The sequence below is a fragment of the Canis lupus genome, chromosome 18, assembly GCF_003254725.2.
Source record: "Canis lupus dingo isolate Sandy chromosome 18, ASM325472v2, whole genome shotgun sequence".
NCBI classification, from domain to species: domain Eukaryota; kingdom Metazoa; phylum Chordata; class Mammalia; order Carnivora; family Canidae; genus Canis; species Canis lupus.
In genome coordinates, this window is record NC_064260.1 from 14,323,427 (window position 1) to 14,343,225 (window position 19,799).

At 44.0% G+C, this 19,799-nt stretch overlaps 1 long non-coding RNA gene across 9 annotated transcripts in view; it reads right to left on the bottom strand.

The window, feature by feature from the left end:
* Window positions 1–19,799, bottom strand: part of LOC112661428 (uncharacterized) — a 148,964-nt gene that overhangs the window by 114,698 nt on the left and 14,467 nt on the right. For all 9 annotated transcript variants that reach the window (XR_007403668.1, XR_007403667.1, XR_003137685.3 and 6 more), the window contains 2 exons: window positions 16,760–16,840; window positions 16,261–16,321 (listed from right to left, as the gene is read on the bottom strand). This is a non-coding gene — a long non-coding RNA (uncharacterized LOC112661428). The remainder of the gene's footprint in view (window positions 1–16,260; window positions 16,322–16,759; window positions 16,841–19,799) is intronic.

Here is a 19,799-nt window from a genome sequence, read left to right on the forward strand (position 1 = left end):
CAAAAGTTGAAGGAATGCTTCCAAATTCCTTCTACGAGGCCAACATTACCCTGATACCAAATCCAGACAAAGATCCTGAAAAAAGGAAAGAAAGAAAATCACAGGCCAGTATCCCTGATGAATATAGATGCAAAAGTACTCAAAAAAAATTAACAAACTGAATTCAACGATACATTAAGAGATCATTCACCAAAATCAAACAACATTTATTCCAGGGAGATAAGAATAGTCTCAGTATCCAAGAAATTGATCAATGTGATATACCACACTAACAATATCAAAGCTAAAAATCTTGTGTTCATCCCAATAGATGCAGAAAAAATACTTGACAGTATTCAACATCCATTCATGAAAAAAACTCTCAAAAAAGTGGGCACAGAAGAAATACACCTCACCACGTCAAAGGGTTCATACAACAAGCTCATGGCTAACATCATATTTAACAAGGAAGAGCTGAGAGCTTTTTCTCTAAGATTAAGAACAAAACAAGGATATCTATTCTTACTACTGTTATTCAACATTGTACTGGAGGTCTTACCCACAGCAATAGACAAGATTAAAAGGCATCAAAAAAAAAATCCAAATTGCTAACAAAATGGAACTTAAAAAAAGTAAAATATTATTTAAAGATAACATGCCATATATAGAAAACCCTGAAGACTCCCTCCCCCAAAAAAAGACATTAGAATAAATTAATTCAGCAAAATCACAGGATACAAAAATCAGTTGCATTTTATACAGTAAAAACTAACAGAGAAAGACACAATCCCATTTACAATTCCATCAAAAAGGATAAAATATCTAGGAATATATTGGTTAACCAAGGAAGTGAAAGACCTGTACTCTGAAAACTATAAGACAATGATGAAAGATATTGAAGACACAAATAAATGGAAAGATAGTCCATGTCCATGGATTAGAAGAATGAATATTGTTAAAATGTTCATACTACCCAGAGCCATTTAGAGATGCAATACAATGCAATCCCTAACAAGGGAAGAGGAAGAGAATCTCAAGGAGCCTCCTCACTGAGTGAGGAGCCCAATACGGGGCTTAATCTTAGGTCTGAGACCATGACCTGAGCCAAAACCAAGGGTCAGATGCTTAACCAACTGAGCCACCCACACGCCCCTTGAGAAACATTCTGAGAATAGAATCCTAGTTTGAATTTTCTATTAATAAATTTAAGCTATTATACCATGGTCTCTGGCCTCCATTTTTGCTGTTAAGCATTTAGCTTCTCTAATTGCTGTTCCTTTTCAATATAGCTAATTTAAAGCTCTCTTCTTTGTACCGTTCTATGTAGCTTGGTAAATTTCTGTTTATCTGTGCTAGTGGAGATTTCTTGGGCTTCCTGAATACAAGGATTGCTTGCTTCCACCAGACTTGGAAAATTCTCAACCATTGTCTCTTTGAATGTTGCTCTCATTGACATGTCTCCTAGAATTCTGGCTAGAGGAACTGCTAGATTCTCTCTCTCCAAGTCCTACCTCTCTCTCTCTCTCTCTCTTTTTTTTTTTTTTTTTTTTTTTTGGTCTTTGTCCTTCTGATATGCATTAGGGATAATTTATTTCAAATTATTTTCTAGGGCAGCCAGGGTGGCTCAGCGGTTTAGCGCCACCTGCAGCCCAGGGCGTGATCCTGGAGTCCCAGGATCGAGTCCTGTGTCAGGCTCCCTGCATGGAGCCTGCTTCTCCCTCTGCCTGTGTCTTTGCCCCTCTCTCTTTCTCTCTCTCTGTGACTCTCATGAGTAAATTAATAAAATCTTTTAAAAAAATTATTTTCTAGTTCACTACTTCCCTTTTTGGCTTCACCTAAAATCTGATATTTAAACCATTATTTTTTTTAAGGATTTTTTTAAAAGATTTTATTTATTTATTTGACAGAGAGAGAGCAAGTACAAGCAGGGGCAGCAGCAAGGGAGAGGGAGAAGCAGGTTCCCCACCGAGCAGGGAACCCAACACGGGGCTCAATCTCAGGACCCTGGGATCATGAACTGAGCTGAAGGCAGATGCTTAACCGACTGAGCCACCCAGCAGCCCCAAAAACTTTTTATTTCTTCAAATTTACTTGGACATTCCTTAACAGCCTTTTCCAATCATATTTTTAAGTTTTTCTTTAAACACACTAAATATGTCCGTTTTTGTTGTTAGGCTCTGATAATTCTGACATCTAACATCTTTAGAGTCGGTTTCTGTTATCTTTTTTCAACTGGTTCTCAGCCGTGTGCCTCATTCCTGCCCTCCTCAACTTTAAATTTTTTGATCTGAAACTACTCGCTCACTTGGAAGTGAAGAAATTCTCTGTAAAAAGTCTATGAAGCTGTTGCTGAGGTTGCTTTCCTCCAGAAAAGGTTGGTGTTTGATTGTGCCATTGCCCTGGGGGCACTGTGAACTGAGAACCATTCTAAATTTAATGATCTGTTTGAGTTTTTTTTTTTTTTTTAACCACACAGGTTACATAAATTTGGACCACAACTAAGAGAGCCAGCTTGTCACTGCAAATTCTCAGGGGAGATTTTTTTTATCCCCTTCCATCTGGTGTCAAGGTTACAGTAGTCAAGTCTCCTTGCTGTCCTCTGCAGCACATCAGGTTTATTTCTTGTTCGTACTTACCCTCAGATCCAACCCTCAGCCTGTTGGATCCCCATCCTTACACAGAATGGTCTCCTAATAAACTTCCCCCTCGGGCCTGGCCTAGTCTTATCCCCTATCCCCCCAGCTCTCTGAAGCTATCAAAGAGGAAGCTCATGGTCTCCACACTTCAGCAGAAACCCTCTGTGCAGAAGCCACCTTTGTTATTATAAGGTTCCTGCTTTCCTTCCCTTTTTTTTTTTTTTTTTTGACCTCTGTAGATTTTAGAGAAGCTTAATAATACATTTTTAAAACACTTACCTAGCATTTTGGTGTTTTTCAACTGGAAGATCACTCAGACTATCTAGTCTGCCATATGAACAGAAACAGCCATTCCACTCCATGGAGAGTGGGGCACCGGGATGGGTAGGGCCCTTTGATTCTGGGTCTACAAGCATCTAATGCCAGAACAAGTGGTCCAGTATCTCCGGGACCAGCTTGGGCTTTGTAGAGGACTGCTAGGGGGTCAGGCTTCAGAGGGTTTGAGCATCCCAGAACTGAACAGGATGTTAGCACTACCTTTCTCTAAAGAACATCCTGCCATGGGAAACCATCTCCTTTCAGGTGTAATCCAACTAATCATTGAAATGGAAAGGAAATAATAGTTTTACAATGTCGCCATTTCTCTAAACCCAATGAATCAGTAGATCTAGGCACTGAGAATCAATGGCTAAAACATCACAATCAGAGGTTAGGATATAAAAGAAGCCTCGTCACCTAGCAGGAGTATGGATATATAGAGATAGACAGATAGATGTCTTTTATACTTGTATGCACGTATGGACACAGAGTAACAGTAAGTAACTTCCAACAGTACCAAAATATGGAATAAAGGGGAAAAAGAACAAAATTCCTACCTACCTTCCCCAGCTTCCCCCACCGCCACGCCACGTATGTGCTAATCTCTACACACACTTGACCATTCCCTGATCCCAAATGCCAGCTCTCTTTTCCCTCCACTCTAGATCTTGTTCCTGCTGTTCCCTTGATGGGATACTCAGACTCCCCCTCCCCTGCCCTCAGTTGTGTTCTCTGCTTTTCTAACACCTGCCCTAGTCTCTAACTGAATAGGAGTTCTCTCTCATCAGAGCCCCATCACTATCTACTATTCTCTTTGTGGGGTTTACCTTAATCCATCTTAGAACTATTTCCCCTCCTCCTGGATAATACGATTATAAATTCAACACAGAGAAAAACTGTTCAACACATTCTACGCACAATACCTTAGACAGTACAGTTGTCAACGGGCTTTTGTCTTCCTGCTTTAAGTGCAAGAAATGTCTTTTCTTTCTTAGTTAATAATTAAGTTGACTTAACTATCCTCCTCAGTTGCTTTTTACTACAGCTCTGTTGATCAATTCTGTGATAATACATCATTGATTGTAACTTAGCATTCAGTTACAAGTCACTAAAGTCTGCAACTTGCTTGTCAGCATCCCTGTGGGTATCAAGTATTGGCCGGAAGCCCTAGAGAGCCTTGGAGGTAAATCCTAGTGGTGCTGGCAGCACCATTTTATCAGAGGGCAGCAGAGAGCCAAGGGCGGGGCAGGACCCTGCAGCAGGGCTCCAGGGTGCATGTCCGGCCTGAGTCCCAGCAGGTGGACCCAGAAACCTCCTGTTTCAAAGCAGGCTTCCAGAGTTAGAGAAGAGGCTTGTGAAGCCTCTTGGAGCTCAGAGAGACTGTAGCCCTGGTGGATCTGCACTTGTCTACAGTTCAGATTGCTGGGGCATGGGGGTGGGGAGTCAGGGGGCTCTACTGCCTTTTCTGAAACATCTGCAAGCAACTTTCTCCTGACAAGAAATCAGCTGCCTGGAAGACCACCTTACTGCTTAACGCCACTTCCCTCCAGGAATTCCTCCAAGAGAAAATTTCCCTTTGTTCTCTGAGAATGGGGCCAATGTTTGAGGCAGCTGCAGGTCCTCCTCTGGGAGCTGCCCCCTGCCTTAACTAATTCCCATCCGTAGGTTCTTCCTAGTGAAAGACTGGCCTGCTCAGGTTTTGAAAGACACCACCCTCGTTCCAGGCCCAGATAACCTATCAGCACAGATTTTACTCCAAACTTTAAGGGGTACATGCTTAAAAAGGAAACTCCATGACCCTGTTCCTCTAAGCATCTGTCTGGCAAAAAGCCCATCTCTGGGCTCTAGGGGTCTCTGGGTCTCACCACTTGTGGACTTCCTCATCCTCAGAAGGGTACAGGCTTCCTCTGAAAAACCCAATGCCAAGCAGGTCTGTGACTTTAGTGACTATCAAAAGAACACCAGGTACCTCCCAAGTACACAGAGACAAGAAGGAGATATGGGGATGACAAGAGCCTCCCTCTCCTGTGCTGGTATCCACGGGTCAGCTGTACTGAGACAATTATGACCACCACCCTGTGGCCAATCTGCTACACTGAGCCCTGACGCTGACCTGGAAGAGAGCCTGGCCGACCAACTGCTGCAAAAGAACCATCCTAGTGAGCAGCTCTTCCCATGCGAGTCTTTACAGCGCCTTTAGTATGCCAATTTTTCAAAAATCCAATCTGATCCTGAAATCTTTGGAACATGTATAAACTATGGACTTCACTGAAAAATAAAATAAAATAAAAGCAGGGCTTTTAGAGATTTCTTGTTGCCTGCCCAGGATCCTTCTCCCTCTTTTTTAAATTTATTTTTATTTTTATATTTTTTTAGTAACAGAACTCTCAGGTAGGGGTGCCTGGGTGGCTAAGTCAGTTAAACATCTGTGTTCAGCTCAGGTCAGGATCCCGGGGTCCTGGGATGGAGCCCCACATCTGGGGTCCCTGTTCAGCAGAGAGTCTGTTTCTCCCTCTCTCTCTGCTGCATCCCTTCCCGCCCACACTCCTGCTCTCTGTCTCTCAAATAAATAAATAAATAAAATCTTAAAAAAAAAAACTCTCAGGTAGTGTGCCAGATTCTATATATACATACACATGTAGGAATAAATACATATATGTATAAATGCATAAATAAAAAGAATAAAACTATATTCAGAGCCTCTTATGCAGACTGGGAGCTACCAAAGAGGAGGGCAAGCCTTAGGTGAGGCTGCTTGGAAGGCATGTTTCCACCTTTCCTCCAACTGCAGCTGAAACAAGGACACGATGGCTAAAGGTCTGGCCGTGGTCTTGTGAGCTCAGTGTCAAGAGTCGCCCACCAGGAGTGGCAGGGCACAGAAGGGGACCCTGGTTCTGACAACCTTCAGGAACCACCACCATATCAGCCCCAGACTCCTCCCTCCATCTGGTACCTGAGAATAAATCCCTAATTTTTTTTAGGATTTTATTTATTATATTTATTTTATTTATTATTTATTATTATTTTATTTATTCATGAGAGACATAGAGAGAGAGAGGCAGAGACCCAGGCAGAGGGAGAAGCAGGGAGGGAGGGAGCCTGACGTGGGACTCGATCCAGGGTCTCCAGGATCATGCCCTGGGCTGAAGGCAGGCCCTAAACCGCTGAGCCACCTGGGCTCCCATTCCTAATTTTCTTAAGGCACTGACACTGACCCCCACTATAGGCTGCAGGAGCCAACCCTGACCAAGGCTATGTCACTGCCAGGCACTGACGAAAATCAGAAAGAAAAGTGCCATCGTGTGTATCTCCAATCCAGAGAGACTTCTTCTGATTATTCCCCCCATATTGCTATGAAAATAACCTTAGCCAGAATCTCGGGGAGGGGGAATGGATGTGGGCAAGGGGATCTTTTGGTCCTGTCCCCAAACTAGAGGGAACCTTATATTTTAGCAACTGATTAGTGACCAACATGTGGCACACTACACGTTACAGGTGTATAGGATACTTATGTGTATGAGTAGAAATTGATCATAAATGCTGATTCTAATGGTAATTCATCAATTCAATTCCTTCCCCCATCCCCAATGAGTTAGGTTAAAGGAGACAATCCCAGTAATGTTCCCTTTTTTAGTCCTAATTACAAAATACAAAAATTCCTTTAACCAGGAAAATCTACAGATAAACATAGAAAATAGACATTAAAAGAAAAACAATTTCACTCCAAGACAACTACTTTTAATCCCATGGAAGTAACCACACAGGTCCTTTTCAACAGATATATACACATACAAGCATTTATTATTAGATGAAATCATGCTATAGGTACAGGTATGCAACTGTACTTGCAACCTCTACAATGCAGCACACTGAGCTTTCCACTTCACTATAACAAGGGTGACCTAGCCCTTGGCCGCTCCACGCTGGTACTAGACCAAAGACTGTCCCTCCCATAGCCCCACTTCCTTCTGTTCCTAGAAAGGCTTTTGAGGTGGTGGTGCCCTTCAGAAGAAGGCCTTGGGGCCAGAAAAGCAGAAGCCACTTTTCTATGCTGTTATCAACTAGCATGGCTTGGGGCAGTGGCGGGTTGACCCACTGCCCCTGGGTGTGCAGTCTAGTCTGACACCAACTATCTCCTGTGGTTCCCCCACTCCAGCCTCTCAACTTCCCCAAGACCACATCTCTTTCTACTCTTCCCTAGGCCTTCACCCGAACCAGCATGCTCTGCAGGTACCTCCCTCTCTGCTTGCTTCCCAGTCTGTTAGAGGCTTTAACTCCTTGTTCCACTACACTGAGCTCTTTCATTTTGGTTCCCCAATCAACAAACCCTAGGTTTCTTCCTGCGACGTACAGTAGCTCTAAGAACCCAACTCTCCTTGGGGCCATGTGTACATACCCTTGACTTGAGAGAGGTCCACAGGGTGGTAAAAACCCCTCTACACCAGTAGAGGCAAAAGCTGAATTAAAACCGCTGTTCAGTACATCTAGAACAGGACCCTGCGTGTGACTCTCCAGTCGTAATATCTAGAATCTTGGAAATGCTAGGTTCAAATTGCTGAAGGAGTCAAATATATTAAGTGATTTTCAGCCAAGGAAAATCAATTATTTTCCCTTCACACTGCTGAGGGGCAGATGACAATATTAGGAACACCCTATAGAGTTTGCAACGAGTAAAGCCTCCTGCATCTCAGAAATGCAAAAGGAATGTTGTTTTTGTCATTCTCCTAGGTGAGTCTCAAAGCCATTAGAAGGAAGAGGAATTATTCCCAAGAATAATGGCAACCAACATTTACCAAGCACTTATTCTACGCCAGGCCCTTCACATATACGATCCCGTTTAATCTCTACCCACATCCATGATGTAGATACTAAGAGCCCATTTTACTGATAAGGAAATTGAGGCCAGGGAGGTTCACTAACTTGCCCAGGGTGTCATAGCTAGTAAGTGGTATGGGCTAGTAAATGGTGTACCCCCAAAAAAACCCCAAAACTCAGACTCCAGAGCTCATTCTCTCTCCAGGGTGCAGTCCCCAAAGGAGGGGTCAAAAGAGCCCCTCTATCACCCATTTCCAAATATCAGGTGATTTCTCTTACAAAGGTAATAAGCTATTCAAGATTCAGTTGCTACATTTCAGCCTGTTCCAAGAAACAGAATGTAACAAATATAGGGATTCTAAATATTGGACTTTTATGGTTCATATCAGAAATTTTAACCCATGGATGGGAAAGTTCCTGGAAAAGACCAACTGGGAAGTCAGCAAGTCACTTCCAAGAACAAAGCCCAGGAAATAATACTAAGTCCATGATACTGATTTCAAAAGGACAACTCCAGGTTTGAGTCTGTCCTTATGTAAAATGTCAAAATCTTAGCCAAGTCATTCTTGAACTAATACAGAGGAAAACCTGCACAATTGGATGTCACACTCATTACAAAACCAATCACGTTGGATGTCAACACTCATGACAAAGCTACAGTAGCTATGAAAATGTGTTGGTCTGATGATTGCAAAATAGACCAACAGACAGAATGGAGATCTTCCAAACAGACAAGCACATAGGGGCCCTGGGCTTATGTTGCAGGTAACACTGAAGTACTAGGGAAAGCACACTTTTTAATAAATAGTTTTGTAGGGAGGAAATGAAACCTGGCCTATGCCTCACTCCATACACAGAAACTCTTCCGGGAAGATTTTATTCCCTTCAGTTGCTTTTCACAATTGGATCTAATCTAGAAGAATATCCTTTTGACCCCAGTTCAGGAAAGTTTTCTGTAACATGTCACAGAAAGATTGATAAAGAAGACATTATATGTAAGAACTTCTACTCGAAGCATTTTCACAAGCATAAGAAAGCAAACCATAGAGTTGGAGAATACGTTTCCACACATATCCAGAATTTAAAAAAAAAAAAAAAAAAACACCTCTAACAAATCAAGATAAAGAGAGACAGCAGTAGAAAAACAGGCAAGAGACTTGAAAAGGCACATCATCAGAGAAAACATCCAACAGGTAAGTGTATGAAAAAGTGCTCAATCCCATTAGAAAGCCAAAGGCAGGAGTTAAAATCACAAGACTAACCTAAGGAAGCCATTAGCCCAACTTCAGCCTATGGGAAACACCAGATGCCAGTGAAACACCAAGAATGCAGAACATGAGGCCTCAGGACAACTGACCCAGCCTTTTCAGAAGGTCAGGGTCAGGAAAACAAGAGACAAAGATACAACTAAATGTGATGTCTAAATTTTGAATGAATCCAGATTTCAAAAAACTAGCCATAAAAGACATTTTGAGGGCAGCCTGAGTGGCTCAGCGGTTTAGCGCCGCCTTCAGCCCACGGCGTGATCCTGGAGACCTGGGATCAAGTCCTACATCAGGCTCCCTGCATGGAGCCTGCTTCTCTCTCTGCCTGTGTCTCTGCCTCTCTCTGTGTGTCTCTCATGAATAAATAAAATCCTTTAAAAAAAAAAGAGACATTTTTGGGTCAACTGGGGAAATTTGACTAGGTACTAAATGTTATACAACGTTAATTAATTTTTTTTTATTGTGGTTAAATAGTAAAATATCCTTCTTAGCAGAGTTATGTTGAAATATTTAAAAGGAAGTGTCCTCACAACTGCTGTTTTCATACAATTCACACCCACAAAACAGATGACAGATTTGGATAAAAGAGCAAATATACCAAAATGTTAATAGTTATTGACTTAGCGATAGGTATGTGGGTGCTCTCTTATTCTTTATGTTTGAAATTTTTTTCAAAAATTGTATTTACTTGAGAGAGAGAGAGAGAGAGAGAGAAATCACAAGCAAGGGGAATGGCAGGCAGAGGAAGAGGGAGAAGCCAGCCCCCCACTGAGCAGGGAGCCTGACACGGGGCTCTTGCAATTGGGATCATGACCTAAGCTGAAGACAGACCCTTAACCAACCGAGCCCCGATGTTTGAAATTTTTAATAAAATCAATCTAATGATAAATATCAGGTTAAAAAACACTCTCACACAATTATATTCCCATGATACTAACAGAAAAACTAACTTTGCAAAGACTAGCATCGCCAAGTGTTGATGAGCACGTGGAGCACTGACACCTCTCAGGCACAGCTGGTGAGGGCATAAATTAACAGAATCACTTTGGCATCATACAGTCAAGTTGAAGGAAAATAGACTATGACCTGGCAATTCTAATCCGAAGTATCTACCTTACTCAAATGTACAGGCAGACATGCTTGAGAATGCTCAGAGCAGATGTATTCATAAAATCCCCAAACTGGTAACAAGTAAACATCCACAATTAAGTGCATTTGTAAAAATCAGTTGACTATTCATACAATAAAAATACAACAGTGACAATGAGCTAACTACAGTTGTGTGCAACAACATAAAGGCATTTCACAAACATTAGGTTAGTAAAAGAAGCCGGACATAACACATACTGCATGGGTCTATTTCTATAAATTTCAGCAACAAGTTTTCTTTTTTAAAGGGGGTCCATGGATGTACATTTATGTAGTAAAATTTAAAAGAAAAGCAAAGAAGCGAATGACCAGAAAAGTAGGGACAGTGATTACCTTTGAAAGGGGGAACTGCACCTGACAAGGATATGCAGGCGAGTTCCAGGGTGCTAACAGTATTTCATTTCTTGACTTGATAGGGGCTTATTTTACATTTTAAAAAAGTACATATTGTAGGTACTATATTTTTCTCTTTAAGTGTTAGAATTCACAATAGAGTTAGAATAAACGTCAAAAACAACCAGCAGAAAAAATAAAAATCTAGCCTAAAATCCCTCATTGTTATCAGGGATTTTCCACCATGTTTGACTGGGAGAAGATGTCCTTTGAAATGAAATAGGTTTAAGCCTCTCTGGATTTCCACTGGTTTTGCTGCAAAGGGACTGGTCAATTGTCATCAGACTCTGAGCTCCAATATCCATGAAACAAGCTAAAGTATTTGTTTCTTTCTGGAAACGTGCCCATCCTACCAGTGAGGTAATTCTTATGCCCCCAACCTGTAAATTCCATGAGGGAGGGTGAAAAATCTCCTGTCCTTATTACACCCAGGGCCTAGAGTCCAAGGCAGAACACAGGGGATATCACAACGTGGGGTGGGACAGGAGGATTCAGAGCACAGTCGTCTTGACACTGAGACTTGGGGATAGAGTGACTGGCTCAGGGGGCACAGAATAAAACAACAGGTCTGGACCTCAACCCAGGCCAGACGCACCATTCCATGCTCCCAGAAGGAAAGCTTCTCCTGTTTCCCTTCACTTAGAGCTTTTCCTTAATTTTCTCATTCATCAGTAAGGAATTTCATTCAGCTGTGAGTAATAGAACCCAAGAGAACAAGGTGAGGTTTTCATTTTCACTCATCTAACAATGAATCTCAAGGTGAGTGGTTGTTGATTCAGTGATTGGATGAGGAATTTGGGGGGGGAGGGGTGGGCAAGGGAGGAGCATGAGGCTTCTGTGGTTCTCTTGGCCTGCTGGCCCCAAACCAGAGCCAGCATTAGGACATGTGGCACTCTTGTACAAAGTACAAAAAGACACTCTCCTGAGCAAGTGAAGTCCAACAGGACTCACTCCACCCCTGGGTGAACAATTTGCTAAAATACACTTCTGCCAACAACATCTAGGTTTTGTGGTTGTCTCTACATACAAATGTGAGGGCATCTCAAATGAACCTCCAGAGTTTTTCCACGTAGTACTGAAATCTCAGTTACATAAAGCTTAGGACCTGAGTTCTGGGGTAAAACCACCCCCCCCACCCCCCACTACTGGAAATCAAATAGTGAGAGGCCCATCTAGTGGCACTACCCAGGCAATGCATCCAATAAGCTCACAGAGTTCACTTGCAAGCTGGGTACACAGCTAGAAGGGGCATATAGCAAGTGTCCTGGCAGAGGCAGGTCCTGAGCCATTCAGACACAAGTTCAAAGCCATGGCAGTTTCAGCGCCTGGGAACATATATACCCTGGGCTATGCAGGCCCCAGGCCACAAAAATGCTAGCTCTAATGTGGCATCCAATGTTATGCCTTGGTCATCTTGCTCTCAGAATTGAGGGAGAGAAATTCACTTGTACCCAAACACACACTTCCCCAGTGACAGGAAAAAGTGCGAAGGGGAGTGGTTTTCATCACCAACGGGTGGAGATGAGAGCTAGGTTGGGGGAGGGAGAGCACACAGCAGGTTAGCATTTGAGCCAGGTTAATATTTACAATTGAGAGCACACCAAAGCCCTACAGGGAGGGGATCTGGGTAACAGGTGCAGGAAGCAACTACATTTATAAAGTATGAATCAAACCCTTACATTTATAGCTGCCAGATCACAGTCTACACAGCAAACTTGGGGAAGGGCCCGCTATTTTCTCTTCGAGATCCACGTCAATCCTTAAAAAGAGCTTTACAGAAGCCCTGTTTGCGTCCATTTCCGGAAACCAAATGTCCACCCGGTTTGTACTTAGGTTTTACCCTACTTTCAAGCTAGTAAGTTGGCCCATGGCTGTTTCTTGCAAGTTGCCAAAGAGAAGGGAGAAGTCGGAGAAGAGATCTTACCACTCACAGCACAGCACCCTGCAGGACATCAGCATCTTTGGGTGGGACCCCCTCACCCTGAGTCTCACAGGAGCGGGCAGGCGGCATCACTCCACATGCAGCATGCATGCACCACAGCACAGGAACGCTGAGTTTGGGGGATCCACTGCTTTTATAGCAAGCAAGCCTGCTCTTGAGGTTACAGGCTGCATCCATGCCCCTGACGCATGGTCGCCAGCACAGAGCCTTCCTGACGCACAGGCAAATCCATCTAAGAGCGCTCCCCGCCCCAACAGGGACCACCTGTGTGGCCCTCACCTGACAGTTGCCCGAACCTGACTGGGGGCGGAGGGGGGGGGAGGGGGGGGCAGTGTGGGAGCACTTGATTACAATTCAAGACTCAAATTCCACCTCCTTGATGTATTCAAACACTTTCAGAACTTAATTACCCCCTCATTCTGTCTGCCTTTTCTCTTTCCCTTCTTTCCCAGCTCTGACTCCTTTTCTGCCCTCTCCTTCCAAGGGTTGGCCAAAGCCAAAGAGGAAGGCATAACGGAGTGTCTTTAGAGATGGGGATTGTCAGCAGAAACAAGCCATGTCAGTTCCTGCCCCATCCTCCACCTCAAACCTGAAATTAAAAAAAAAAAAAAATCCTCTTGAGAGATTCAAACATTTCTACACCGATTTGCACGCCTCTGTGGTGATGTGCAGTGTCTTTGCAGCCCTCTGGTGGGGTGGCTCATGTTAACCGTGTGCACAAGGACACGTATCCACCTGGAGATGAGGAGCTGAGGAGGAAGTGGATGCTGCTGGCCATGCTGTGCAGGACGTGGATCTTAGGGGACCAGGTTCATCACACTTGCTTCTCTGCGTCCTGGTGACCAATGGATTAGATTTCTAACAAAGCTAACAACGATTAGATACCCAGGAAAAAAGGCAAGGCCTCCTAGTTTGACCTCCTTAGCACAGTGACCCATTCTTCAAACACTAGCCTAACTCTAGAGCAGGGACGGCAAACAAGGTTTACCTTTCATTTCCAACACAAAATAATTGATACTGACTGCCCAGAGCCTGGGTCGGATTTCATATGCATAAAGGGTCAGATAAGTATTTTAGACTTTGTGGACAGAATGGTCTCTGTGGCAGTTACTCAGCTCTTCCATTGGATTATGAAAGCAGCCATGGACAACACATAAACACATGAGCTGTGGCTATGTACCAAGAAGACTTTATTTATAAAAACAGGTAGCAAGCCTGAGTATGGCCTGAGAGCCACAGCTTGCCAACCCCTACCAAAGAGACCACTGTGTTGTAAGGAAGTATAATGATGTCTCCAGGCTCAGGGGCAGTCTACACAGGTGCTGTAAGGGGGGGTAACGTTCTAGATCAGTGGTCCGCAAAGTGGGCTATGCCTACCTCAGGATGTGTACAATATGATCCATTGAGATATGGGGAGAAGCCATATTAGAATTTCTCTTATTTTTATCTTATCTGTTTTCATTTTACACTATTGATCTTGCTACCCCATCATGAATCCATGAAATTTGCAATGAGTGCATCCATTCATGCTAATCAGAAGGCAGGTTTACAAACCTCTGAAAAGGATATCACAGCAGATGTGCCCTTGAATGGCGATATCTGTCTGTTGCCTCATCCTGCTGGTCTGGTCTGAGCTATGTATGTCTCCCAGGAACAGAAGCCCCTAATTCCTGGCAGGCAGTTTTTTGGAAGAGTATGGTGGACTTGTCATGTTAGAGGAGTCATAGGCTCATATGTGTGTCTTAAATCTGATCAGCAGCTCAGTTATTGATCAAAACCCAAAGAAAAGGAACATCCTCACCCACCTCTTCATGCGCGCGTGCGCACACACACACACACACACACACACACAAGCACTAAACAAATTGTGCTTTCCTGGCCTCTAGTGGCCTACCTCTCTCCTTGATCATTAAGGCCTGCCATCTATGGGTGAACAGGTCATACACTGCCCAAGAGTGGCATATCTAGGGAGGAGGCATCATTGGCATTGTATACATGTTATACTTATTGTGACAATATTCTAGAATATTGCAGCATCCTGTTCTAATAGAATCAGTCCATTATGACAATTTCTGACCAATGGATGTAAAGCATTGAGGAATGAATGCCATTTTAGTTTCACAAAGGTACTGCGCAAGCTAGCAGCGGCCACAGCTAAAGGACACCTGCATTAGGTAAAGAATAGACAAGAAAGAAAATACACAGAATATAACAGATTCAAATTCATCTGGACAGAGCTGTCTTATGAACACCCTCTACAGTTTGGGGAGACTTTTCAGTGACCCAGCGTTTGAGCACTGAAGCAGTAGAACAAACCTTTAAGAGTAAAGGTCCAGAGCTGATTGTTTACCCTCAAATAACTAGCACTACTCCTGACTGGATGTAAAGGAGCAAAGGAACAAAAATTATTTCTTTCCCCATCCTAGCTGCTCTCCCTTTCACACAGAGAAGAGGAGCTGAAAGAGGCAGTCAAGGCAAGGAGATATGTTTGGTGCTAACCCACACAGAAGCAAGTGATGAAGTAAGATTCTCCTTAAAGACAAGCCAGCTGTTGTCTTGTGGCTTCCTAGTATCCGTTCCCCTTTCTCCTGGTAATAGCTCCCTCCTTTCCCTTTGGGAAATGAGTTCAGCTCCATTGTGCAAAGTCTCTGGAATTGCCCAACAACCTGCATTCTACTGGACAAAGGGATGGTCATGTGACTCAAATTAGGTCAGATGTGCTCTCTCTCTCTCTCCCCCTCCCTCTCTATGATGGTTAATTTAATGTGTCTATTGGGCACATGGGATGCCCAGCTACTTGGTCAAACATTATTCTGGGTATTTCTGTTCTGGATGACACTAACATTTTAATTTAAGGTGTTCTGGATGACACTAACATTTTAATCATATGTGAGTGGGACTTGTCCAATCTGTTGAAGGTCTGAATAAAACAAAAAGACCAGCCCTCCCCCGAGTAGGAGAGAATTATCCAGTAGACTGCCTTTGGGCTTCATCTGCAACATCAGCTCTTCCTGCCTGATGGCCCTTGAAGTGAAACATCAGCTCTAGGTCTCCAACTTCAATCCACCCTGCAGATTGGGCTTGCCAGCCTCCATAATTGTATATGCTAATTCCTTCTCTCTCTCTCTTTCTCTTCCTCTCTCTCTCCCTCTCCCCCACCCCTTTCTGTATATATTCTATTGGTTCTGTTTTTCTCTAGAAAATTCTCATACACTCTTTCTCTTTCTCTGGATTTTGATGCATGGGTATACATACACACCCAAAAACATAAGAGTAGCTGGAGAGCATTCATTTCAGCAGCAATGTCATGAGGAAATTGTCAGGGACCCCAGTCCTGCTACCTAAAACTCCTCGAGAGATGCTTCACTTCAGTTGAGAAACCACTGTCCTGGAGGTGTTCCTGTTGGGGCAGCTGTGAACGAGGCAGCCCTACACTCATGGAACTTAATTTCTAAAAAGTCCTTTTCTTCTTAGGGAGGTTAATTCTTTTAAAGAGTTGGTTTCTCTTGCTTGTCACCAAAGGATCCTGACCGATACCAACATCCTCCCTTCCGAGGCTGCTGGCTCTGCCCCTTCTCTAGATCATCCTGGATAAGCCAGACACCAGTCCTCTGGAAGAAGTCAAAGAGAAACCCCCTGGCTCGTGCAATTCTTGAAAGCCACTTCTCTCTGATTACCCCGAGAAAACAACCTGGGAACCCACCAGTGGACTTATCTAATGTGCTCCCTTTAGGATAATGAATGACTCAACAGGAACACCTACCAGACAGTGGCTTCTCAACCAGATGGCCTCCATCTAAACCACGGATGCTCCTGCTTAGTACCTGAGAAGATACATTACAATGAGCATTACATTGCTGGTGCCTCATTACCATTTATTTCAAGTTTAATCTTCTTCACCAGCAGCCTTGTGGATGCCCTCCCCCCAGGCCCACAGGCTTTATTCTGGGATTTAGGCAGGAGCCTGAGATGAGAGAAGCTGATAAAAGTGGCCAGACAGGGCTTTCTCCTCGGGTGGCACCTGGACGGTTACTTAGCACCACTGCCCCACTGTGGGGGTCCCAGTGACTGCAGCTGAGAATTGTCACGGTCTCGTTTAGCACTCCTGGCAAACTCTGGAGCCAGTTTGCATAATGCAGCGTCTAAAGAACATGATTCCAGTTGAACGGAGCATGTTTGCAGTTAAAAATAGAACTCAGTCACATAACAACTCATACATAAACCGTGAGGCTGTGGGAGGAACAAAATTAAATAATACTCACAGGGGGTTACTGAACACCTGCCCTGGTCACTCAGAGCCCACGCTCTCTGGGAATTGCCAGCACCCGGAAGCCGACTCTGCCCTAAAATTGAAAGGCAGATATAAACAACTGAACTGACCCAGTTAAATCAAGAAACATGAGTGCACCTTTAAGCAGGCAGCAATTCAGGCAGCCTCTCCAGGCCGGGCCCCCTGGGAGATTTAGCTCTGTGTTCTAAAAGAATTAGCTGTTACAGATTCAGTGGCAGACACGCTGGGTTTACAGCTGGATGGAAAGCTGAGACCGGGTTAGGCCTGATTCCACGCTCACTGATGCATTGTCACTGCGTGTGCACGTGTTGCACTCTGTCCAGAATGCACTAAACGGGGTCCCTGGCTCCTCCTAAACAGATGCAGGCGTCTCCTGACCCCCTGCTTGGGCTTGCAAAGAGCTGAGATTTAGAAAAGAAAGCTATGGGTTTTCCTTAGGGAAACACATTAAAACAGCAGTAGAGCTCTCATTAGAAAGGTCACTCCAGGAAAGGAGTAGAGACCTCCTGCCTGAGAGCATATGAAGCTAAGCCGTAGAACTACTGATACTGTAATACACTACCAGAAAAAAAGGTGTGCAAGAACAAAAAGAAAAGGAGGCTCCTCCTACCTCACCCCTGCCCTCACCAGCCCTCCCTCCTAACAAATTACTTCTCTCTCTGCCTCTCTTTCCATCTTTAAAATTGGCCTATGATGATGGTTTCCCTTCCAAATGCATCAGAATGGTAGAAAGTTTAATTGGACACTCATGTCAGTTCTTCGTTTCTCATGATGGAATTCTAGAGCAGTGATATCGTCTGGGGAACTTATAAAAATTACAGTACCTGGGCCTCACCCCCAGAGATTTTGGGGTGGTAGGTGCCAGGCATGGAGAGAGATTGAAAAAGTCCCCCAAGTGATTCTAATGGGCAGCCAGGGCTAAGAACCACGAGCCCCAACAGGGAGGAAAATTGCCCTACTGCTTCCCCAGGGAATGGTGGAAGATGAAAGACACATGGATTCCCCACCTCCTCCAAATCTTCAGAGGGTTTCTTTTCATTGGGTTAGACAAATTGTCTTGTTCCCAGACCTTCTCTCACCAACTTCCCCCACCTCTCTGCCAGCCTCGTTCAGCAAGGAAATGAGCTAACTATGTTGAAAAAGTGGCTGGGGAGAATTTTTATTGGTTTTAATTGAAGCCAAAGCCTACGTAGCACCCAAGTGTATTATGGCCTTTACCTTGAACTTAAGCTTTCAGGATTTGCTCAGCCCTGGAGTATCTGTAACCAAGCAGAGGGTCTTACAGTCCTCAGTCTGTGCTGTCGTGTTCAGAACAGGCAGCTGGCTTCAGGCCCAGCTGGTGACACTGCCCCTCTGCCTTGCCATAGGTCATTAGTAAAGGATGCCTGGGGGTTAAGCACCCCATCTTGCAATAAAAATGGAGGACTCAGGGTCGAGAATGCACAGTGAGTCCCTTAATAAGGGACTTACTGCCTCAGTGAAGGCTGGTCAGTCCGCTTTCCCTGCACCCTCAAGGAGCTCCACGCCCCCCTGACTAAAGCCTCTGGTATTACAGCTTTGCTCCACAGATCAGTTTTGTCTCCCACTGGAATAAGTCCTGGAAGACCCATGGTTCATTCCATGTCTTCCTAAAGCCTATAGTTTGTTCTTTCCCCTTGCAAGCACTCCGTGTGCCTCTGCTCTATGAATCTGACATTTGGAAGGAGGTGAAAACTTTGAAAGATCAACCAATGGACACAACAGGGTCATAGTGATGTGGTTAAGAGCTGGGGAGTCAAATAGGCCTCGATTTGAATCCTGTCCCCATCACTTTCTAGCTCTGCACCTGGGATAACATATCTAACCTCTCCGAGCCTCAGTTTACTCAACATAAAATAAGCTGAGTTATAAAATCTGTATCATTCGATTAGGAGGATGAAATGAGCTGTGCCTAGCCTTATGTGACCATCCCAGATGTCAGTCACTATTGCCAGTTATTATTAACAAAGTTAAAAGTGAGGAGTGGTAGACAGTGGCATCTCCCCAAAATCAAGGTGAGCTGTGGAGCGACAGGATCTGGGGGAGGAAACCTGAGTTTAAAGCCATCCCTTGGGCAGCCCAGGTGGCTCAGCGGTTTAGCGCCTTCAGCCCAGGGTGTGATCCTGGAGACCAGGGATCGAGTCCCATGTCAGGTTCCCTGCATGGAGCCTGCTTCTCCCTCTGCCTGTGTCTCTGCCTCTCTCTCTCTCTCTCTGTCTCTCATGAATAAATAAATAAAATCTTAAAAAAATTCCCTTTCTCTATAATTTTAGACGAGCCACAGAATAAGCCACAGAAGCTCTCTTCAAGCTTCGGTTTCCCCAGGTACCAAATTGCAACAATAATAATATAATAATGATGTGGACTGGTTGGAAGGACTAAATGTAACAATGCATATAAATGTGCTTTGCAAATTGCAAAGAATCATATAACATCAGTAATTACAACTCACATCCAATTCTCAACACTTCCTGGGACAGGTCCTGAAAATTGGTAAAAGGAATAAATGGCTTCTCTATGATTAGACACAGAACAAAATGAGACTCAACTCTCATGCCTTTAATGCAGAAGCTCAATTAAGTCTAAGCCAAGGGGTGAGCCCCATAGAGAGTGAGGGATCTGATTAAAAGGGGGCACCCAGGCTGGGCTTAATTGTGTTCTGGAATATTCCTTCCTTTGATTCAGCAATTGCTAGTGTTTATTTACCATGTTATCTCCCATTGCCTCAGGAGACATCCTTACAATTAAAGTTATTGATTTTCATAAATGATGACCTTCATAAAAGATGGCCTCATAGGACAAAAAAAGGGCAGAGAAAATATCACAGTGTGTGTTTCTGTGTGTTTACACAAGGAGCCTTTTTTCTTGGCTCTCATATTCTTTTAGCATTTAGTTTTTTTTTTAAAGATATGTTGGGGGGATCCCTGGGTGGCTCAGCAGTTTGGTGCCTGCCTTTGGCCTAGGGCGTGATCCTGGAGTCCTGGGATCAAGTC